General features: G+C 44.8%; 1 protein-coding gene across 1 annotated transcript in view; it reads left to right on the top strand.

Annotated features, from left to right (window-relative positions):
* The window catches only part of LOC116692130 (voltage-gated potassium channel subunit beta-2), a 60,348-nt gene that overhangs the window by 32,299 nt on the left and 18,111 nt on the right, over positions 1-9,938 (top strand). The gene's annotated exons all lie outside the window — the stretch shown is intronic.

Below are 9,938 nucleotides of genomic sequence, written 5' to 3'. Positions count from 1 at the left end.
AAAGGTCTAACATCAAGGTCAATGCAAAAAAAAAGGGACACCGGAGATGACCCCTCTTGACGAGAGACTTGCAGTTATAAGTGAAGTGGTGACTGAGGCGGAAGAGGGGAACTGACGCGCAAGATGCATCAGATGACACAGGTACGTGAAATGATGTTCCTAATTTAGGCAATGTTTTGAAGTTGAAAAGAGGCTGTTCTTGAGGTTTGTTTTAATTGGCCGTTAAAGGATAAATTCTGATGGAAAAAATAACTCCTAGGTTTCTGACATTAGTGCTGGAGGCCAGGGCAATACCATCCAGAGCAGCTATGTCCGAAGATAATGAAGTTTGGAGGTGTTTAGGGTTCAGCAAAATAACTTCGGTTTTGCCAGAGTTTAACATCAGAAAAATTGTAGGTCACCCATAATTTTAATGCATGATCTTTAATGCATGCTTGAAGTTTAGCTAACTCACTGGTTTTGTCTGCCTTGATTAATAGTTATAATTGGGTGTCATCTGCGTATCAATGAAAGTTAATTGAGTGTTTTCTAATAATACTGCCTAGAAGAAGCATATACAGTATAAGGAGAATAGAATTGGTCCAAGCAACCAAGCCCTCGTGAAATCATCCAATTGAAAGTCACGTACGCTTCTATAACCCCAATAATCCTCGGTTTCTCTTGGCTGAGTATCCATAACGCACAAATTGACTTGAAACATCAGTCCATTATCAGTTGGAGAACTCACAGCTATTCTGAGTGTCTCTGGTCAGCTCTTCCCGCCGCTAATGACAACCCTGTACACCCCACTGCTCCACTCAATCTTCTCAGTGCGCCTGTGCCATCAAGTCGTCTATACAATCTGTTCCAACCAGAAAGAGAGGCGATGGAGCAATATATTTGTGACTGCTGGCATAATCTCTTCCTCGATGTCTCCTGTTGGTGCAGGATTCTTTTTTGTTGACAAAAAAGAAAAGACTATATATACCCATATATTGAATTTCGGGGTTTAAACAACATTACTATGAAAAATAAATATCCCCTGCCACTCATCAACTCAGCTTTCAAACCTTTGCAAGGCTCCACAATGTTATTCAAACTCGACCTCAGGAATGCCTTTAACCTCGTCAGAATCCGGCGGGGGATGCGTGGAAAACCACGTTCAACGCTCCACTGGGATATTTTGAATATCTAGTAATACCTTTAGGGCTTTGTAATGCCCCAGCTGTGTTCCAAGCCATGGTGAACAATGTTCTATGGGATTCTATGAACAGTTTTGTCTTTGTATACCTTGATGACATTCTCATTTTTTCCAAGTCCTCCAAGGAGCATGAGTCACATGTCTGTCAAGCCCTACAACGTGTCTTGGAAAATAAGCTTTACGTGAAGGCAGAGAAATGAAAGTCCTACAAACAGTTCCTTTTCTGGGCCTCGTCATTGAGAGCGGGCAGGTGAAGGCAGTTACAGAATGGCCCACGCCCACTACATGTAAGCAGCTTCAGCGTTTTTTTGTGTTTTGCTAATAATTACCAGAGGTTTGTAAAGGTTTTAGTCGGTTGGTGGCTCGCCTCACTAGACTTACATCTCAAAAAATCCCTTTCCATTAGTCCCCTGAAGCTGAGCAGGCAGTTTGTGTGCTTAAGGAGCTGTTTCCTACCGCCCCTGTGTTAATACATCTTGACCCCGCTTTACAGTTTGTTGTGGAGATGGGTGCTTCTGACTCTGGGGTAGGAGCCGTCCTCTCCCAGCGCTCCCCCACTGACCAGAAGCTTCACCTTTTCTTTTTTCTTTTCCAAGCAATTGTTTTCCACAGAAAGTAACTACGACATTGGACACCAAGAACTACTGGCTGTGAAGTTAGCGTTGGAGGAATCACGGCACTGGCTACACACTGGACCAGGTAACGGACCCCCGAACCTGCTCTTTTTTCAAGAGACAGTCCAGTCTCAGGTGTTGCAGTGGATTCATGCCTCCCACTTTCCCACCCTGGGATGCAATGCACTTTGACACTGTTGAAGAGACATTTCTGGTGGCCGTCAGTGGAAGCGGATGTGCGGGCTTACGTGGCGGCCTGTTCAACCTGTGCTCAGGGTAAAGCCTTCCACCAGTCTCCTTTGGGTCTTCAGCTACCCATTCCAGTTCCCAGTTGCCTCTGGTCCCACATAGCTCTGGATTTTGTTTCCGGTCTGCCTAAGTCTAAAGGTAATGATTATATAGTTACCATCGTGGACAGATTCTCTAAATCTGTCCACTATATTCAATTTTATTTTATTTATTGTATCAATTCATAACAAGAGTTATCTCAAGACACTTAACAGATAGATATTTAGCATTACCAAAATTATTGCCAGTGTCAGGCAAACCTCTTAGTCCAGCATGTATTCCGCCTCCATGGAATACCTATGGACATTGTGTCTGATAAAGGCCCACAGTTTATTTCTCGTGTCCGGAAAGTTTTTGTACTGCTTTGAGTGCTTCAGTAAGTCTGTCCTCAGGGTTCCATCCCCAGTCCAACATCAGAATGAAAGAGCCAATCAGGACCTCGAAGCATCCCCCCCGTTGTGTGGCTGCTCAGCATCCACCCTCCTAGGCCAAACATCTGCCATGGATAGAATATGCCCATAACTCTCTGACCACCTCCGCCACCGGCCTCTCACCTTTCAAAGTAGCCCTAGGATACCAACCGTGTCCGCCGGATGAAAGGGGTGGAAAACACGGGTTTCAGTTGAGAAACATGAAAAGTAGCATGAACCTTCATAGCCTGTGGCAACTTCAACCAGATCACAGATGGGTTTCAGTACTAAACTTTCATCAAAACGTTTTTAGTTAATCGCTACTCTGACTCAGTGTTGTGTTCTGGGTCAGAACCCCAGCCTTGACACCAGGGTACAAGCAGCCAAAATGGGTTTCTTCAGGAGGGGGGCTGGCATCTTCCTTAGAGATAGGGTGAGAAGCTCAGTCATCTGTGAGGAACTTGGAGTAGAGTTGTTGCTTTGCGTTGAAAGGAGCCAGTCAAGGTGGTTTTGGTACCTGATATGGATGCCTACAGGGGGCCTCCCTAGGTGTTCCAGGCACGTCCAGCTGGCAGGAAGCCTCAGGGAAGACCCAGGACTAGGTGGAGGGATTATCCTCCAACCTGGCCTGGGAACGCCTCATGATCCCCCAGTCGGAGGCGGTTAATGTGGCTCGGGAAAGGGAAGTTTGGGGTCCCCTGCTGGAACTGCTCCCCCCGCAACCCGCCCCCGGATAAGCGGAGTCCAGGTAGTCGCATTCTACCAACACCATGTCTGAACAAACCCCACGGTTACCAGAAGTCTCCTGGTTTAACTAGCAACAAACCCCACGGTTACCAGAAGTCTCCTGGTTACGGTACTAGTTTCAAACCAAAGTATAAACAAACCTGAAGCTGAAGAAACCCTAAATGTCCGGGATAAAACCCGCAGGACGCTGAGGGAGAGAGCTGGTCACTTCTCTGTGTTCTGAATGCGAGTGAGCGGAGCGGCACACAGCAACAGAAGGAATCTGTCTGTGTAGGGGGGGCGCTGGGACTAGCCTATCACAAAACACGAGGAGACAAGACAGGACCAGAAACCACCACAGAAACCACCCTCACCATCACAGTTACTTATGTGGGCCGATGTTGCTCTTGATTCATTCCTGCTTCAAACTTATCCAGCTCGATGATGTCCTCGATGAGAAGCACTTTCCCTGCTCAGGTGTAGTTTAATGAATATTTTACAATTCTTGCCCATGTTGCCGGGTCTCGATTTTGTGAGTATGCGTGCTTCTTGGTGTCAGCATTTTTCTTGGTGAGGTGTTGTTGATGTATGTAAATTTCGTGCCTTTTACTTCCTTCCTTCTCTGAGGAGATTAGTTGTTGCTCGGCAGAGTATGACAATCCTCAATGTTCCCGCTCAGTGAACATGAATGACTTTGCTGTCCAAAAAGCAAATCACCGTGTGTTCCAGGTGCTCCTTCTCCTCAGTAGCTTCACTTGCTCTTGCAGTGGGTGTGCCCAGCGTCCGCCGCACCCTGGCATAGTTCGGTGTCTGGTTGTCAGGCCGCTGACAAACATCGTTAACTCTGGAGTGTGCTCGAGGTCAGAATCTCAAGTCTCCAGAAAATCTTTTGGTCCTTCTCCAAGTTTGCCTCTAGCGTTTGTATTTCACCCATCAGATCATGATTTGTTCTGTTGGACTGCAGCGGTTGAAATCTCCGCCGACAAGAAGTCCAGAGATTTTAACCTCCTCAACCTCGTTGGGTAGGATTGCATTTTTTTCAAGTTAGCCTCAACATTTCAGCTGCATTGTTTACTGCTTTTCGCCATCAGACCGATAAGGAACTGTGGTAAAGTTGTTTACGCTCCTTAATCCTAAAACTAGGACTTTGTAAAAGAGGCCACATGGACATGTGAAATGGAAGAACGCTTTTACAAGTGGAAGCAACTGCCCCTTTAAATAATACCTACCACCCGGTCATTGTTGTCATTGGACCGTGTTCTTTGTCAGCTCCCCCTGCTGTCCGTAAGGCTCACTGCCCAAACATTCGGGCTACGCTTCACACCTTTTTCATCACTTTGAAATGCCAAATGAAATTGAAAGGATGAAATGGAAAATTGAAAAGATGAGATGTCAAATGGGTCCAGAATGTTGTCAAGATAGTGGTAATCAAGGGTTGATTTTACGATACGGTATTTTATGTACTGTTTAACAAAATTTGTAATGTCTTTTGTTTCTATACGTATTAGAGATATGTCTTGTATTAATGCACCCCTGTTTTGTGATCTAATATGTTCTTATTATATTTACAAAAATGGGAATGTTGGGAATGGAGAACTATGTCTAGATCGTAGACTGGAACTGTGACCATGAGGTAATGTAAACTGACTATTGTGTAAATTAATTTGTAAATTTACCTCTCTTGTTTTCTCTTTGGACTTAATTTTTCTCATGAATATACATTACATCCTCCATACAGGTAGAAGCTAAGGAGCTGTGTTGCCCGCACCAATGGGAAGGATTGTGTTAGCTGGAATCCAATAATGTGTCTAATCATTGTTAGATAACCTTTTGACTGTTGGTTTTGGGTTTAAACTCCTCACTGCGCTAAGGTCCACGCTGCATTCTTACAGATACAGCAGATGGCCATGTGTGGACAACTTTTACTACTCTGGCAACATTTGTGTTGTGTTTATGCAGTTAAGGGTGGATCAGGGTGGTGGCCTGTGGGTAGTTGTCCCTCGTGTGTTTTGCAATACTTGTTCTAAAAGTTTAAAATAAAATGATGGTAATGATTTTCAGAAATATAGGGAATATTGTATTTGATATAATTTATAATGATTTTAGTCATTGATATATATTGTTTCAGGTGTCATTTTACATTTCCAAAGTCTGTTTCTTTTTTTTCTATGTTCTCACATGCAGGCGTTCCAGTTTAGTCATCACCACCAAAATCTTCTGGGGAGGAAAGTATGTATAGCTATCTTTTTTTTTCTTTTTTTATTGCCTTGAATTAAATACACTCCTTATTGGGCATATGTTAGGGTATTATAAGGAGGGTAACATTACAGCAATGTTCTAAGTCCTTTTATTTGTCCAGTAAAAGTCTAAAAGGAAAAATGTTTTAGAACTGCAGATTGATGAAGTAGTAACAACTGTTGTCAGGCACTTTTCCCATCAAGTCCAAGGGACATATGCATCATTACATTAGCTGAGCAAAGAGAGAGTCGAGACAAAGACAGCTAAACAACAGCTAATGGTCAAAGCATGGTCATTTTTAACACTTGGGGCCTCATTTATAAAACTATGCGGCAAGTTTGCGTCAGAAGTGGTGTACGGATTAAACATAGGATACGCACAGAAATATTTGGATTTATAAAACGGTTTCCCTTCATAGATCACAATCAACTCTAAATGTGATGCAGCTTTGGCGGCTTCGCGTGGCTGACGCATGTCACACCCATAGTTGCCTAAAAATAAATCAGTGAAACGCCCCGATTAATATTCATTCATGAGACTCATGGCAAACAAAGAGAGGAAAACTAAAAATAAAAATCTACCTAATTGAAGTAGAAGTTCTTGTTGGACAGGTAAAAAAAGAAAAAGAAGGAAACATTATTTGGAGGGCACAGTGTGGGGTTCACTAATGTGAAAAAAAGCTTCACATGGCAAAAGATGGAAGATGATATTAATGCCGCAACCTCAAAGGTCGGACCGTGGCCAAAAAAAAAAAAAAAAAGGTCTAACATCAAGGTCAATGCAAAAAAAAAGGGACACGGAGATGACCCTCTTGACGAGAGACTTGCAGTTATAAGTGAAGTGGTGACTGAGGCGGAAGAGGGGAACTGACGCGCAAGATGCATCAGATGACACAGGTACGTGAAATGATGTTCCTAATTTAGGCAAGTTTTGAAGTGTGAAAAGAGGCTGTTCTTGAGGTTTTTTTAATTGGCGTTAAAGGATAAATTCTGATGGAAAAAATAACATCCTAGGTTTCTGAAATTAGTGCTGGAGGCCAGGGCAATACCATCCAGAGCAGCTATGTCCGAAGATAATGAAGTTTGGAGGTGTTTAGGGTTCAGCAAAATAACTTCGGTTTTGCCAGAGTTTAACATCAGAAAAATTGTAGGTCACCCATAATTTTAATGCATGATCTTTAATGCATGCTTGAAGTTTAGCTAACTCACTGGTTTTGTCTGCTGATTAATAGTTATAATTGGGTGTCATCTGGTATCAATGAAAGTTAATTGAGTGTTTCTAATAATACTGCCTAGAAGAAGCATATTACAGTATAAAGGAGAATAGAATGGTCCAAGCAACCAAGCCCTCGTGAAATCATCCAATTGAAAGTCACGTACGCGTCTATAACCCCAATAATCCTCGGTTTTTGGCTGAGTATCCATAACGCACAAATTGACTTGAAACATCAGTCCATTATCAGTTGGAGAACTCACAGCTATTCTGAGTGTCTCTGGTCAGCTCTTCCCGCCGCTAATGACAACCCTGTACACCCACTGCTCACTCAATCTTCTCAGTGCGCCGTGCCATCAAGTCGTCTATAATCTGTTCCAACCAGAAAGAGAGGCGATGGAGCAATATATTTGGACTGTGGCATAATATCTTCCTCGATGTCTCCTGTTGGTGCAGGATTCTTTTTGTTGACAAAAAAGAAAAGACTATAATACCCATATATTGAATTTCGGGGTTTAAAAAACATTACTATGAAAAATAAATATCCCTGCCACTCATCAACTCAGCTTTCAAACCTTTGCAAGGCTCCACAATGTTTTCAAACTCGACCTCAGGAATGCCTTAACCTCGTCAGAATCCGGCGGGGGATGCGTGGAAAACCACGTTCAACGCTCCACTGGGATATTTGAATATCTAGTAATACCTTTAGGGCTTTGTAATGCCCAGCTGTGGTCCAAGCCATGGTGAACAATGTTCTATGGGATTCTATGAAAAGTTTTGTCTTTGTTATACCTTGATGACATTCTCATTTTTTCAAGTCCTCCAAGGAGCATGAGTCACATGTCTGTCAAGCCCTACAACGTGTCTTGGAAAATAAGCTTTACGTGAAGGCGAGAGAAATGAAAGTCTACAAACAGTTCCTTTCTGGGCCTCGTCATTGAGAGCGGGCAGGTGAAGGCAGTGTACAGAATGGCCCACGCCCTACATGTAAGCAGCTTCAGCGTTTTTTTTGTGTTTTGCTAATAATTACCAGAGGTTTGTAAAGGTTTTAGTCGGTTGGTGGCTCGCCTCACTAGACTTACATCTCAAAAAATCCCTTTCCATTAGTCCCCTGAAGCTGAGCAGGCAGTTTGTGTGCTTAAGGAGCTGTTTCCTACCGCCCCGTGTTAATACATCTTGACCCCGCTTTACAGTTTGTTGTGGAGATGGGCTTCTGACTCTGGGGTAGGAGCCGTCCTCTCCCAGCGCTCCCCCACTGACCAGAAGCTTCACCTTTTCTTTTTTCTTTTCCAAGCAATTGTTTTCCACAGAAAGTAACTACGACATTGGACACCAAGAACTAATGGCTGTGAAGTTAGCGTTGGAGGAATCACGGCACTGGCTACACACTGGACCAGGTAAAGGACCCCCGAACCTGCTCTTTTTTCAAGAGACAGTCCAGTCTCAGGTGTTGCAGTGGATTCATGCCTCCCACTTTCCCACCTGGGATGCAAGCACTTTGACACTGTTGAAGAGACATTTCTGGTGGCCGTCAGTGGAAGCGGATGTGCGGGCTTACGTGGCGGCCTGTTCAACCTGTGCTCAGGGTAAAGCCTTCCACCAGTCTCCTTTGGGTCTTCAGCTACCCATTCCAGTTCCCAGTTGCCTCTGGTCCCATAGCTCTGGATTTTGTTTCCGGTCTGCCTAAGTCTAAAGGTAATGATTATATAGTTACCACGTGAAGATTCTCTAAATCTGTCCATATATTCAATTTTATTTATTTATTGTATCAATTCATAACAAGAGTTATCTCAAGACACTTAACAGATAGATATTTAGCATTACAAAATTATTGCCAGTGTCAGGCAAACCTCTTAGTCCAGCATGTATTCCGCCTCCATGGAATACCTATGGACATTGTGTCTGATAAAGGCCCACAGTTTATTCTCGTGTCCGGAAAGTTTTTGTACTGCTTTGAGTGCTTCAGTAAGTCTGTCCTCAGGGTTCCATCCCCGTCCAACATCAGAATGAAAGCCAATCAGGACCTCGAAGCATCCCCCCGTGTGTGTGGCTGCTCAGCATCCACCCCCTAGGCCAAACATCTGCCATGGATAGAATAGCCATAAATCTCGACCACCTCGCCACCGGCCTCTCACCTTTCAAAGTAGCCCTAGGATACCAACCGTGTCCGCGGATGAAAGGGGTGGAAAACCCGGGTTTCAGTTGAGAAACATGAAAAGTAGCATGAACCTTCATAGCCTGTGGCAACTTAACCAGATCACAGATGGGTTTCAGTACTAAACTTTCATCAAAACGTTTTTAGTTAATCGCTACTCTGACTCAGTGTTGGTCTGGGTCAGAAACCCAGCCTTGACACCAGGGTACAAGCAGCCAAAAGGGTTTTTCAGGAGGGGGGCTGGCATCTTCCTTAGGATAGGGTGAGAGCTCAGTCATCTGTGAGGAACTTGGAGTAGAGTGTTGCTTTGCGTTGAAAGGAGCCAGTCAAGGTGGTTTTGGTACCTGATATGGATGCCTACGGGGGCCCCTAGGGGTTCCGGCACGTCCAGCTGGCAGGAAGCCTCAGGGAAGACCCAGGACTAGGTGGAGGGATTATCCTCCAACCTGGCCTGGGAACGCCTCATGATCCCCCAGTCGGAGGCGGTTAATGTGGCTCGGGAAAGGGAAGTTTGGGGTCCCCTGCTGGAACTGCCCCCCCGCAACGCCCGGATAAGCGGAGTCCAGGTAGTCGCATTCTACAAACACCATGTCTGAACAAACCCCACGGTTACCAGAAGTCTCCTGGTTACTAAGCAACAAACCCCACGGTTACCAGAAGTCTCCTGGTTAATAGGTACTAGTTCAAACCAAAGTATAAAACAAACCTGAAGCTGAAGAAACCCTAAATGTTAACGGGAAAGCCCGCGGACCTGAGGGAGAGAGCTGGTCACTTCTCTGTGTTCTGAATGCGAGTGAGCGGAGCGGCACACAGCAACAGAAGGAATCTGTCTGTGTAGGGGGGGCGCTGGGACTAGCCTATCACGAATAGTGTAGGGGAGGGGCGCTGGGACTAGCCTATCACAGAATAGTGTAGGGGAGGGACGCTGGGACTAGCCTATCACAGAATAGTGTAGGGGAGGGGCGCTGGGACTAGCCTATCACAGAATAGTGTAGGAGAGGGGCGCTGGGACTAGCCTATCACAGAATAGTGTAGGGGAGGGCGCTGGGGACTAGCCTATCACAGAATAGTGTAGGGGAGGGGCGCGTGGGACTAGCCTATCACAGAATAGTGTA

This window comes from Etheostoma spectabile, chromosome 7 (assembly GCF_008692095.1).
Source record: "Etheostoma spectabile isolate EspeVRDwgs_2016 chromosome 7, UIUC_Espe_1.0, whole genome shotgun sequence".
Lineage (NCBI taxonomy): Eukaryota > Metazoa > Chordata > Actinopteri > Perciformes > Percidae > Etheostoma > Etheostoma spectabile.
The sequence above is the reverse complement of the archived record's forward strand: the minus strand, read 5'-3'. Positions and strand labels throughout refer to the sequence as shown.